Source organism: Leuresthes tenuis, unplaced genomic scaffold, assembly GCF_036924035.1.
Source record: "Leuresthes tenuis unplaced genomic scaffold, fLeuTen1.0.hap1 SCAF_14, whole genome shotgun sequence".
Classification (NCBI taxonomy): domain Eukaryota; kingdom Metazoa; phylum Chordata; class Actinopteri; order Atheriniformes; family Atherinopsidae; genus Leuresthes; species Leuresthes tenuis.
The window spans coordinates 10059891-10074074 of NW_027325368.1; the positions used below are offsets into that span (position 1 = coordinate 10059891).

The following is a 14184-nucleotide window of genomic DNA, read 5'->3' on the forward strand; positions in this document are numbered from 1 at the left end:
TCTTCAGACACATGGGTGCCCCTCATGGAGGTACTGGGACCCTATTTAGAAAAGCTCTGAAAGCTCTGCAAAGAAAAATAAATGACACCACCAGAAAAAGCTCCAATCTGTTCCAGCACCGAAAATGTCGGTGTAGCTTGTAAAAGCAGAGCTCGGACTGATTCAAAAACTCTGGCCAACCCAGAGTCACGTGACTCAGCCACCGGCAGCGAGCGAGAGCGCAAACGGAACGCAGAGCCTCGGTGTACACCAGCCTGCACACCGCCAAGCCTTCACCGCCATACGCCCAGTTTCTTTTTAACTGAAACCTTTTACTCCCGCCCGGTGAGTACCTTTCCCACTGAAATTTTCTCAAACACATTTTTATCCTCTTTTTCTTCCGTCCTTGTCTTGGTGTTCCGACATGGAGAACATGTTTTCTCGTTTTCTGCATGCAATGATTGAAATCTTGGATGCTGAGTGTTGCTGCTCGGACGACATCCACTGAGAAATAGCCCTACGTGCTTGCAGACGCTCTTGATATTTTTCCCCTCTTCTCTATCTTCCTCTTCACCTCCCGAAGCAGCTTCTTAACGAGTTCACTTGTTATTGTCCCAATCTTTTGCTTATTTTGTGGCTTTTTCCCTACCTTTGTCATGGCTTATTTGGGTGTGATTTTGGTGCTTTTATCTGATTTTGCAGTGCTTCTCTGGTGTTGGAGGCTGTCCCTCTCTGAAGGCGCAAAATAACTGTTTTGATTTTCGTCTTTGAGGATTTTGATTTTCCATTAGGTGAGGAATTTAACTTTGCCGGAGTTTGTTTTGGTATTTTCATTGCGCTTCTCCATGCAGCAATTTGGAACTTTTTGCTTTTTGGTTGAGTGTCTCGGACAATTCGCACTCAAGTACCAAGCAGTTTTATATCTTTTATTAAAGTGAAACTCAGCAGAAATACCAATTTGCCTGCTGCAGTTTGAGGCGTCTTAATCTGGAATGTATGTTTTGTTTCTTTGGGGGAAAAAACACAAGTCTTGTGTTTGGTATTTGAATACATCTTCTATATTGGGAAGGAAAAAATCCAAGCAATGCCAACCATTTTGTGCAAAAATATAACTGAACAGGAGGCAGTTGTGCTCGCCTATTTTCTCTGCCTTGTCACACACGTATTGACAATGTTTGGAAATGAACACGAAGAACACAATTAGACCTGCAGAGAAACTTAAAGTGGCTGAAGGAGTCAAAAGCGCTAGGGAGAAAGAGTTCGGTAGGGAGGGTCATAAAAACCCAAGCAAATTCTGCCGCAGATCATTATGCAAATCAAGCTGATAGATTTGATTAATAATATGACCTTGACATGCAGCAAGAACTCACCCACAAACCTGCAGGCAACAAATCTACCAACACACAAAATCTCCCAAAATGAATGGACAGAAAGTCTTTTAAATGACCTCTGGGATCATCGCCTAAAAATCCTTGACAAAAGTTTTGGTTTTGTGCTCTGTTAGAGGAAAACACTCAAGACAAACCATTTCAATCATCCTCCACAGATGTATGCAGGGACATTTGACAGCTACTCCAGCCTTCAGACTTTGCAGGTCAGGGAACAGGTGGGGGAATCCAGGCATGAAATATGCTGCTACGCAAACAATACTTATCTCTCACTGGGGATGAAGTGGGAGGCAGGCTCTGGAATAGCCAGCCTATACACGCATGCACTGAATCACTATGAGCTCTGAGAGGGGAAGGAAGGAATGAAGTTTTGTCAGGCATTTTTGGATTGGTTAGTAATCTGTGTCTGTCCAGCAGAAGCCCGTCTTTATGAATCTGCACTCACGGGCTGGGATGATCACTGACCCTTAGAAAGTGTATGATGTTGGCTTCCTCAAAGCCATGCACCACAGAGTCTATCTTCAATATATGGATAAAAAATAAATAAATTTCACAGCAGCCCTAGCTTTCAGACTATAGGTCAGAGAACATATTATGGGAGCAGCTTCTCTCTGTCTCTTTTTATATATCTGCATGTGACTATAACCAAAGAGAAAACTAGATGAAGGACTCAGGCAAGTAGAAAGAAATTTGATGGCACGCTTGTGTGGGAGAGTGTGATTTACACACATGTATAATATCCACTTCAAAAAGAACAGTTCTCTGTTCCATTATGTATGTGGCAACACCCCCTGCTCCTTATTAGATCTGCTACTCTTGTATGCACATATTCACACCTGCATTAGTCATATGGAACACATTTCTTAAGACAGGGCCTGTGTGTTCAACTATTGGGAAACAGCAGATTAAGTTGCTACATATGCCTATGCTTGCTGAGCCATGCCGAGTTTTGTTCTGAGACGTGCTGGTTGCCTCTCAGCATCAGTATTTCAGCACCATGGCTAGTTCTTTTTATTCCCCATTCAAAGAGATGGAGGTTGATTTCAGCACCACGGACAGCTGCCAACACTTCATTACTCTGGCAGCTGGAGCGAGCTGTTTCTTGCCTCGGAGTCTGGAGTGTTTCTACTCACTAACCCCATGGCCCCTTCACCGCACACGTCTTACTCTGAGCTATTCAAAGCTCTGCTTCATTCAAAAAGCTAAGAATGAAGTCTCACCATAGATAAGAAACAAAATGATAATACTCTTCCAGAATGGGTTGGGATAGGATTTAAAAATACTCAAAAAATGTAATTTCTTCTAAGACCAAAACTGAAAGACCCGTGAATTCAAATGGTGTATGTGAAGACTCACTATTTGTGCTGATAAAATATCATCAAAACATTCTTACCTTTATAAAAACTGTGTATTTTATTTAAAGTACAGAGTGTTAATGGAAAAGATCCATTAATAAAATAATCACTGTAGAATGATTTGGCTGATTTTGTGATGGAGAGCAGCTGTGCTGCAATATAAAATTATTTATTTTAAAATAAAACTGAAAAATCAATTTTTACTCGGAAGACTTTTTCAGTAGCAACCCATCTTCTATTGTTTTAACTCACCAAACAAAGACATGAAGCGAGTCACATAACTATTCTATTCTTCTGAAGATATTTTGGACAAGAAGATGGGTTGTTTAATACACAGTTCGACACAACAACTAATATTCTTATGTCAGTCCAGGCTAAAGTCAGTAATCTATCATGTCGTTATAGAATTAGTTATGTTGCCTGTTGTTGAAGTAATAGAGGGCCAAGAGAGTAATTGTTTTCAGTTAATATCATCCTTCCAGTTGTAGAATTTTTTTGAAAGTTTTTTTTTCTGTTAAATTTTCCTTACCCTTTGCTCATTTTCCTATGTGTGTACCAAGCCTGCTCATCAGTCATATGCAACCCATTTTGCATTTTGGAAAAAAAGGATATCCAAGAACAATTAAATTGGGCTTAATAATGCCATTTGTCCAGCAGTGGGGAAATGATCATGTTATTGCAGCAGCAGAAAAATAACAAAACAGAGAAAATCAGACTTGACATAAGCAATATAAGAGTAATAAATAACAGTAGTATGTGTCGAGTGAACAATGCAGGTAGATAAAAGAAAGTTTTATTTGGCAAAGCGATAATTACACATTGAAATAAAAGATACTGCACATGTCGGGATGTAAAGTAGTTCAAGTAATTTTTTGTATTTACTCCCATTTACTCCTATGTAGCAATCATGTGAAATGAAAACTGTATCAGATTTATCAGACTAAAATTGCTCTACTTGACATTGCATAATATGTGACGAAACTACTGCATACATGCACTGAAAAGTCAATGCTGAAACATTATATTGTTCAACCCTTGAAAATAGCTCTTTACACTTAATAATATTTCATGGTGTGAGTTGCAGTTCTTTGAATAATGGTCTTTTTAAGCAATATTTGGAAAGGCACTGTAGATTTTAAGGATAAGCATACAGACATTACACATTAGAGTATTTGTATTTGTGCTGTTTTGTTTTGTTAAGAAAAAAAGCCCTTAACACAGATTAATGTTCTTTTTTCTTCTTCTTTGTCGATACTTTTTTCTTTGGATTGTGTTTGTGATTGAACATATTGTGTCCTTCAACAAGTATGAAACCTTATAGAGGACAAAAAAGTTATCTTCTTAAAGTATACGAAATAGCTTCTCATCTTTTGAATATTTTTTGAAAATAAAAGAAATTCACTCTGCTCGTATTCAAGCCAGTGAGCTTTTTAAAAGTTGCATTCATTGTATAAATATTGGATTGGATCACTGTATATTTTGTTAATGGAATATTAGATTTCAAACTGTTACGGATACCTCAAATAACTTCACTTCAGTTACAAAAACAGCATTGCACTACTCTCTCTGAATATGTTCTTGTTATATTAACCTTTTAAACTGGAACACAAAGAGCTGGGATTCCTAATCAGGGACATTTTGCCTGAGCAGGCGTCATCTGCTTCTTACAACACATGTGGATATTTTGTGGATAAGCGTAGCTCGTTAGAGAAAATAAGCTTGATTTGATCAGCAGATTACAGCGCAGCTTCTACATCTGACCTATTTCTACTGGTCTGAGTTACTTATAACTGGCTAACAGTTAAAACAATGAGAAATACATCACATTATGCTTTTATATAAATTAAAGTATCAACAAAGTCCCATTTGAAATGCACACTCACTCTGAACTCGACTGGTGGGTTTAATGAGGGGATCATCTGAAAAACAAGTTTGGAAACTTTTACCACAGGTGTAGAGCTCCACTGTTTCCTAAAAACTCATTATTGAGCTTGCACCCGCCCTGAATGTCACTAGCACATTGAATGGTAGTTGTCCCATATTACGTATCTCCTATGGATTTGGCCAGTAAATGCCTTCCTTCATTGGGCCCTATCTATTCGGCCTTCATTGTGACTGAGCGATCCATTCAAATCAGTGGTAAACAGATTTTCATGCAAATTTGTCTATGTAAAATGACCCATCAAGTGAAACATTTACTTTGAACAAAAAACACGAAGTTTTTAATAACCGACACTAAAACTCCTGATGACACTGTTCTGAGTTATAACTCAGCCTCCTAGGAGATGAAGAAGGTCACTTCTTAGTCATGTTGGGGAATAAAAACAAGCAATGACATACATTGTTTTTGGCTGATTTCCTTCAAATAAGGAGGATCCAGACTCTTGCACATGATGACACTTTCTATTATTACATACACTGCCTTGGTGTTTATTCTTCCTCATAAAATAGCACCTAATAGGTATACTCTTGTTGACAGATTTGTTGCTAAACTCTACAATGTTGAACTGTTTCAGGAAACTGTTTAGCTATTTTCAGTAATCTTTAAACATCTAAGACCTTTTTAAAAGATATTTGAGAGTTTCAGGTAGTGAAGTCAGATATTGGCTTAATCCATTGCTGGCTTCTGTTTTTTTTTATTACCAGACTTTGACTTTGTTATTGAACCAAAACCTAAAAACCTCTTATCGTGATAACAAACATGTTTGTTTTACATTTTGCCCTAAATTTTACCTTTGATAGACCTCTGACAGAAAAATAATCACGAGTTCTACGAATAAAATGTTTATTTTTTAATGATATTTGTGTTTGTGTTCTGAAATCCCTATGAACAAATACAGGAACCAGTCAACCAAAGGATCATCAGGAGAGAAAACTGCCTGTTTGTCTTCAAATTTATGGTCTTTTTTTTTATTAGCTCTTCCCTAGTGGTTCTTCATTTGCATTCAGATGAGCATTTGTTTAGTGTTTGTGACATTGCATTTATGTACTCTGCTGTTCTTGTGTCTCAAAAATCTGTTTTATGCAATAAACTAAGACTATTGTCAGCCTGTAATATTTAACAGCACACCGGGGCCCATTCTCCCTTTTAAATAGCAAATTATTCCTCAGATTAAATTATAATCAGCTCTAAATCATGTTGTTTTTAGTATTCACAGAGTGGAGATTCAATTTCATACATATCCAGCTTGGCTTTGTGCATTTTTGTGTTCATTTGATCAAACCTGCAAATAACCTAGGTGCTCATCTGCACATTTGTCAGCTTTTACCTCTGACCTTTCAAGCGCTGCTTCAAATCATTAAGTCAATATGACTTCTCACTTGACAGCGTCCCGGTGTCATAAAGCAAACATATTTTGTTATCAGCTAATTACTCACAGCTCTAGTGACCCAGTTACTTTAGCATAGTGGCGCAGAAGCTATATTTGGCAGTCATACAAGAGAAGATTTAAGGAAATGGAGAAATGCGTCCATGCCAAGAGATATGGGAAAGCATGGCATATGTTCATGCCTCAAGCAGAGCTGTGGCCTCCCCTGCTACAGCAGCAGGTGGAGTCTTTTTTTACCCACTTTCAAACAAATACGCATGGAGATGTGGGAGTAATCCTTCATTTCAAGTGCTTTCCACACTGTGAGAGTGGGGAAGCCTTTAGTAGACTAAGAAAAATTACTTTTATGAATACTCAAAAGGCAACAGTGTGATGTATGGTGATGCAATAGAGACGTTCCAGAGCCTAACTCCTGAAAACAGGATGTTACTCCAAAGTCAATGTAGGAGCCATTTGCCTTGAAAATTAACACCTAAGTAACCAAACCTAATGCTACAAACAGCCAGAAGTTCTTCAAATGACACAAACTGAGCCCAACCAGCAGGTTTCTGGTATCTAATGAATGTACTCGGATTTTAAAGATAATTGGTCTTGCTATTGTCATTATTATGAGATGCAAGATAAAATATCTTCCAGAGACATGACTTCATCCCATCTCGCCATGTTTTATCTCCTTGCTGTCATTCGGGTCAAAGCTATTGGTTGCTGCAATTTGATTAAGGTACAGCTCATTTTAGGCATGTGATCGTCTGCCCATAGTCTTCATGCTTCAGAAAGCCTCCATAAATATTCCCAGCAGAAGGGTGGGGAGGTGAAGGGAGAGATAAAACTGATGGAAATTGGAGTGTATCTTCCTCACAGGACCTCTGCATTGTCATATAGCTGTGGGCTCCAACACAGTGAATCCTCTGAGTTCAAAAAGTCAGTTCATTAAATGTATGAAGAATATGTTAATGATAACCGGCTGATAGAATTGTAATATAAAAGGATAGAGTTACACTAATAATTTATAAGCCAGTGCTACCTACCTACCGCATCATGTATGAATACACTTTTCCATCTTTGATATTCTGGTCTGAGGCCCAGTTCTAAGCTCCTTGAAGATGATTGGCATTGCAAATGTTCCCCAATCTTTTTTTAAGTTAGCTCATTCCCTCCTTCCATCTCACCTCCATTTATTTCACTTTCTCTGCCTCCATATCTCTCTCTCTCCCTTTTGTTGCCATTTCCTCTCTTCTTCTTCAGTTCACGCTCACACAGATATTATGCAGAAAGCAATGGGGCGAAAGAACTGACAGTAAAAATATATAAGAATGGTGCTTGACAGTCATCCATTCTTGTTAAGATCCACAGCAAATTCCTGGTTTATAGTAAACGGTGCTTCAAAACTGCAAGGCAAGTCACTGATTATATTGGTGCAACAGCAGGCTAGTCTTTTCTGCACCGATAGCCAGTATTTACTGTACAAGTCCTGCAGGAGAGATTAGATTCCACTGGGCTCCTGTGGGCCTGGAGCAAAATGGCCCAGCTAGGACATCTATTCATTAAGTCCTTAATTGCTAATTGAGGTCTTTGAATGATTCAGCAATAGCTGCTGCTGTTAGAGTATTAGCTGTGTAATTTATGCCTGCAAAAAAGCAGGGAAAAAATGAATGAGGGCAAGAGAGCGTTATTAAAAAGGGCATTCATGGCTGTAAAATGTTATTACACAACCACCTTATGCTAACTCATGAAATTCTGTTCATTGCTTTTTTTCTTTTTTCGATAGATGGTTTTCACCATTTGTCAGCGTTAAATCTATTATGTTTTATGATTAAATATCATTTAGTTTGACTCTGCACCCGACATTCTAATTTAATTTTTTTTGATTGAGCGTATTATTTGGTCTTTGTGGCAGTTCTACATTTGCAATAACGATGTTTCACTTTTTGTGTTTGAGTGACATTTAGAAAATCAAAGCAATCATATGAGCTGCAGGTATTATTTGTGCTCAAAATTCCTTCTGTAATAAAAGCTGCCGAGTGATTTTTAGCACTATTTTCAGCAGTGATTTGAAAAATCCTCGTACCTCATGCTGCGTGTACTTACACTCAAAAGCAGAAAGAAGAAAAATAAGCTCTACCTTTATGCAGCCTTGCTGGTAAATGTATGTTAGCGCACGTTTCTTCTCTTGTTTGGCTCAGAGTCAGTGGAATGAGGGAGAGGGAAAAAATAATCTTGCTTCTAATAAACACTGATTGCATTCGCATGCATGTGAAATATCAAACTAAAACATTGTTAAAAACTTTGATTTTTCATTTTTCTTTCATTTTTAAATAGTTACATTTTAAATAAACTGGAGGTAACAGCAGAAATAGATGTTTTTGATACGGACAGATTCAGTTTTAAAAAATATAATTAGATAGCACTTAAACCCACACAAATCAATCTGTAATTGGAGGAAGGCAACATTTATGATGATATCCTGTCTGTTTTCTTCAAAATTAACATATTTTACCTAGTAAGCCAAAGTCGGTCATATCACTCGCTGCCATTCTCCTGGTGTTTGAAAATTAACAGATATTGTCTCTTTCCTTCAGTTGAGAGCATCTTGGTTTCAAGACATTTGCCTAAATAAAATATATGATCTGTTTAAAAGTTTAAGTAACAAAGAGAAGTACAATTATTTTTAGAGTGACTCCCACTTCAAGATGAGGAAGTCATTTAAATTCCTTGCCAACACAAGTGTGGTCAACTGATTCGTGTTAGTTTCTTATCAAGAACCCACAATTAAGTGATCTTAGCTTAGCATTAGCAAAAATCAAAGGAAGAGGGAGGAAAAAAGTTATCAGTAAAACCAAACACATATTTGTTTAAAAAAACTGAGTAAATTCAGTAAATGAAGGGAATGTCCTAATTCACTGTAAACAAAAGTCTTGAGTCATTAGTTTCTTAAAAGGGAGTTACAACAAGTTAAGTGTTACAACAACTGTGTAAATGAAACATAAAACATGTTTATATTTGTAAAAAAAAAAAAGTTTAAACTCCATATTTACTTTAAATTGGTACAAAACATTGAAAGTTAAAAGTATTTATTCCAAACTTTTAGCAACAGAATTTGATTCCAGAAAAGTGTTTGAATAAAAGTTGGGACAGTGGCACTTTACCACTCTGGTGCATTACGTCTTCTTTTAACAAACTGCAACATATGTTGTGATACATGGAGAATGTGGTTTGGCATTGTCTTGATCAAATGATTAAGACCTTCCTGAAGAAGATGTGTCTGGCAACAAATGTTTCTCCAAAGTTTGTATACATGTTTCAGCATTAGTTTGGCCTCAAATGTAAAATTTCCTCATGCCCTATAGATTAATGGAATCACTGAGGCTGACTTTTGTACTAATTTCTTCTTCACCTCCGTTCTTCCCATCAACTATCACCATTCTGGATCTTGTTTATATTTGTTGTCTCCTTTGCATGGCAATTTTAGCTTGCATTTGTTGACACTGTGATGAACTGTGATCTCTGAGAATCCTTTTTTGGAGGTGCTCCTAAGCCCGTGTGGTGATTTCCACCACAGAATGGTGTCTGTTTTCAAGTCGGTGCTGCCAGAGGATCTGAGGATCAAAGACATTCAAGACTGGTTTTCAGCCTTGTGCCCTGTGTGCACAGATTTGTCTGGATACTTTGAATCTTCGAAATCTTTGAAACCTTGGAAGTTGAAATCTCTGGACTTTTCACAATTTAACTTTGAGAAATATGATTATTACAATGTTAGATTGTGAATATATATTAAATTAATTTCAACATTTATCTGTTTGTAATTTTCTCACCTCTCTACATTATTATTTAATTCATAACTTATTTTGTAATGATGTTGCAGCATGAAGTTGTTGTTCTTGTGTCCGTTAGCTATTGAATTTTAAGAAGGTGTTCAGCTTTTATGGCAGCACTTTTAATAGTGCTACCACTTAATGATGCCGACATTCTCTCAAAACAGTGAGGACGAGAAATGAGTTCAGACTGTCTAAAATGTAATTACATTGCTAATTCACATTTATGTGCTTGTAATGTGGTTGGCTGGTATTTAAAAATTATTCCGGCAAAAGAAGTAAACCATTTTATGCAACCATATGTTTTTGTCCACGGAGGAACCAAAAGTTGAGATTTGTCTCCCAAAGGTTTTCTTGGCCCGACGAGGCAGATGTGTCAGTGTATCTGTGCAGACTATAAAAATGTTTATGAATAAAACACACTCTGATTTTCCTCTTTTGATGACAGTTAAAGTTTCTCATCTTATTTGACATACCATCATCATGCTGTAGATAAGATACTGCAATGCCATATTCAAGTACCAGTGGGTGAGTGGGGCTTGAATTTATCCGTCACATCCAGTATGTATTTGTCATCGTATATGAGCAAGTTTCATCTTTTTTCCTCTGACAGGAGCGTGAGTCAGTGAGGAGAGATCAGAGAGGAAGTGCTAAAATGATTACTTTCACCAGTTCCTCGCCTCTTTATCTCCTGAGAATTCAGACTGTGAAGCCACTGACTGTCGGTGTGAAAGAACCAAAGAGGATCCATGAAATACCTAAACTTGGAATCTTTGCAACATGAGAGGATGCTGTAGAAGTCCCAAAGAGAAATGCTAAACTTCTCTGTTTAAAGACAGAAATTTTGAGAAACAAAACAAAGTGTTTGTCAGGAAAAACATGTCAGTGATGAGCTGGGATGCAATCACAGCTCCACTGATGCAGAAAAATGTTATTTTGCATTCATTTCTGGAGCATTAAGGGTGCCAAGATTAATCCAGCCCCATCTCTCCTCTTCTGTCTTGCTTATCAAGCTGCTTTGAATTCAGCGTGTTTTCTGGCCTGGGACGTTTCCACCAAGTGTTTGCTGGCAGTTATGCCACATGCTTCTTCTTAAAAGGCTTTGAGGGTCTTACAGTCTCATGAATATTGCAAAAGAATCATCTTTGGAGTCTCTTTCTTCCCCATGTTGAATGAGCAAGAGGAATAATACTCCTCTTTTTTTACAGTTTTCATTTTTATTAAAAATATGTAATTGAGGGTAATTGACAAGATAATACTGAAGAATCCCTGGAGAGATCCTCTTAGGTGATGCATGTGGGAACAGAGAAATTGAAAGCTTATGAATGCCTTTACTTAGGCCTCAGATGCCCTGTGGTTATTTTGTTTCACTTGCAGCCTGCGGTTATTTAGAGCTTTGCCGCAGTGGTTGCTCAGTGACCGCTCAGTGACGTCAGCTGCTGGTAGAAGTTTGAAAAGTTTGCAGACTTTGAAGAAAACTGCAAACCATTTGTTGAGCTGATGCCTTGTGTCCAAGAGCAAGTTTTCATCCAGCTTGAGATTCAGAAACAGTTACAACAAACGCTTGTGAGGCAACTTACTCTTTTAAGCTGTTTCAGTTTCATGTGCAGTCCTGGTCAGAGTTTTCTGCACTCATGGACTACAAACACATAATTCACAATATCATTATAAAGCAAATCTTTTATTTAATTTTTTAATAAAACTTGTTACTTAACAAAAGAGACAAAAAAGATTGAGTCATAGTGAAAGAAATGGAAACATCAACTTTGTTCACTTATAACTGATCGCAAATTCATTGACAATGACGACAACATCTAAATGTTTTTTCTACCTATCTATAAACCTTTTGCTGTGTGCTTGCAGTTTCTGCCATTCCTTCAATGTTTTCAGTTAGGTTGCGTGGTTATGGTTACATCTCGACTTGGCCAGTTAATTAGATTGCTGTCCTTGTCCCAGTATACGTGCACTGAAGAGATATTGAGTTATTGACTGAAGCGTGTCTGCTGCTGAAATGCTGTAAACTGTGTGAGAAAACACTCTATAGACATTTGACTATTTCTGACTTTCTGTGTATATAAATTTGTTGATGTTAGGAAGTTGTTTGAGGTTAGTAGAAATTCTTCTCAAAAGATTTAGGTCAGCACTCATCACCGTTCTGTTTAAAACAGTCCATTTCTTCCTTTTACGGCATTCTTTTGTGCTGTTGGAAGCGTCCTTTAGGTCGCTGTCCTTCTGAGAAACCCAAGACATTCTCCTCAAACTTATTTTTCTAACACTGGGTGACACATTTGGTCTCTAATACCCCATAACAACACATTATTACCCCCAAATTGTCACATACATGCTTGGTCAAGATCAGGTACTTGTTTATTCTCACTTTGTGACACACTAGAACTGCTCTACAGATGTATTTTGTTACGGACTTGTTAACAATGAATGGCTACAGGAAAAAGTAATTCTATACTTGGCAACAATTAACATGGGTGTAAAGATTGTTGGACTAAAAAAGATGACCAAGCATGGGACTTGTGTTTGAGTCCAACTTTGATCTATTGCTTTTCCTCTTTATTTGAACTCAGTTTTCTACTGAGTTCAAATAAAAAAATATATAATATAATATAATATATAATATAAAATATAAAATGTGTATAAAAACAAATATGTATAAAAATAAAAATGTTTTTATACACATTAGGTATCAAAAATGTTACAATGGCCATCCTGTTAGGTTGCCAGCTTGAGAAACCCTACATGTCCAAAGTGAGACTTGGGGGGTTCCCTCTTCATTCAAAACTGGTGCAGCAGGCTGTTTTCACTCACTCGTGTCATTAGACAGAAAAACTTTAAAAATAAGCAACAAAGTCAACATTTGGGTGAAGTTACAAGTGAGTGGTGGATGGTGCCAGTCCACTCAGGACCTAAAGCTTTGGAGCTACCATTTAGACTGAAATCCAAAGCTTTTTTTCTAATTGAAATTTCTTTTCATGCATACATTGTTTTGGTTCAATCTCTCGCATCACGTCCATTCGGTTGAGATTTTGTAACACTGTCTCACTTTTGGGGTTAGGTACTAAAAGTACTTGATTAATTAAAGAAAAAAAACCTGGTTGTGGTTAAGACAAGATCATGATTTAAGCTCAAATACATTTATTCACAATACCATGATTACAGTATTGCTGACTACTTTGGAAGTTTGCCAAGTATCACAGTATTTTTAGGTGATCACACTCTGATGAGCTTTCCTGTAGGCAAAGCAGGTATCTAATAATCATATGTATGTATATAAATGTATGTATATGTATATATATATATATATATATATACACACACATACACATTTGTATATCAACAATGTGGTTTAATTACACTTTTGTCACATTACCAGTGGCAGCAAAGCAACCCCACAGCATGATACTACCTCAGATCATGTTTAACTAGAAATTTGTTGTTGTTTTTTTTTACTTCATTGGGTTCATTTTTAAGCCTTAGCTCAAATATGAAATTCCACACACATATATATATATAATTGTGTATTTCTTTCAAAATAGGTGTTTCTGTGCATGGAACTCTACTTGTTCTTTATGAACTGTGTTAAACATGCTGAAACCACCACACAAGAGTGCTCCAGTTTGTATGTTACTTGTTCCACAATACACATCAACCTGTACAAACTTAGTCACATGTCCAAGAAAAGTCTTATCCCTTTTATGTTTGTAAAACGTGTTGATAACATTATGAAAAATTTAAAAAGGGATTTCAAGATCTTTGGTGATTATCTTGTGACATCTGAAATTGTTACGTTTTTTTATCATTTTTTGTCCTTACAGACAAGCAAAAAATTATCCCCTTTTTGTGCTGTATTTACTGCTCAAGAATGAATGAAAATAAGCACAAATGAGCCCAACTGTGTCGTTTTATTTATAGGATTCAGTTTAACCAAAAAGGTGCCGATAATTTTGTCAAGCATACATTTCATTCTATATCATTTATTCAATTGTATAAGAGCCCTCTTTTGTTGCTGAGTATCTATAGACAATTAATTAAAATATTCTGCAATATTTGTTGATTGCAATTTATTTGTGAAGGTTTTTGGATCATCTCACTGACAAAGAGAAAAAAACAAGCAAACAAAGGCACTGATCACATACGTCTGGCGTGACTCTTAGCTTGGCAGTGGAATTAAGAAATGTAATCTCTGGAAAGCCTCACCTCTCGCTCCTCTGCATGACTGCATGCTGGAAAGTCTTAATGAAGCAGCCCAGAGTCTCTAAGAACCCAGAATGCTGGTCTATTGGTGACAAATCACATGAGTTCACCCTGA

General features: G+C 37.0%; 1 protein-coding gene across 2 annotated transcripts in view; it reads left to right on the forward strand.

Moving 5' to 3' along the window:
• Nucleotides 1–202: 202 nt before the first annotated feature.
• Nucleotides 203–14184, forward strand: part of LOC140269353 (RNA-binding Raly-like protein) — a 44337-nt gene continuing 30355 nt past the window's right edge. The window contains exon 1 of one of the 2 annotated variants that reach the window (XM_072364405.1): nucleotides 203–324. The gene's annotated coding sequence lies outside the window, so the exon portion shown is untranslated. The remainder of the gene's footprint in view (nucleotides 325–14184) is intronic. The other variant, XM_072364406.1, reaches the window with a different exon arrangement.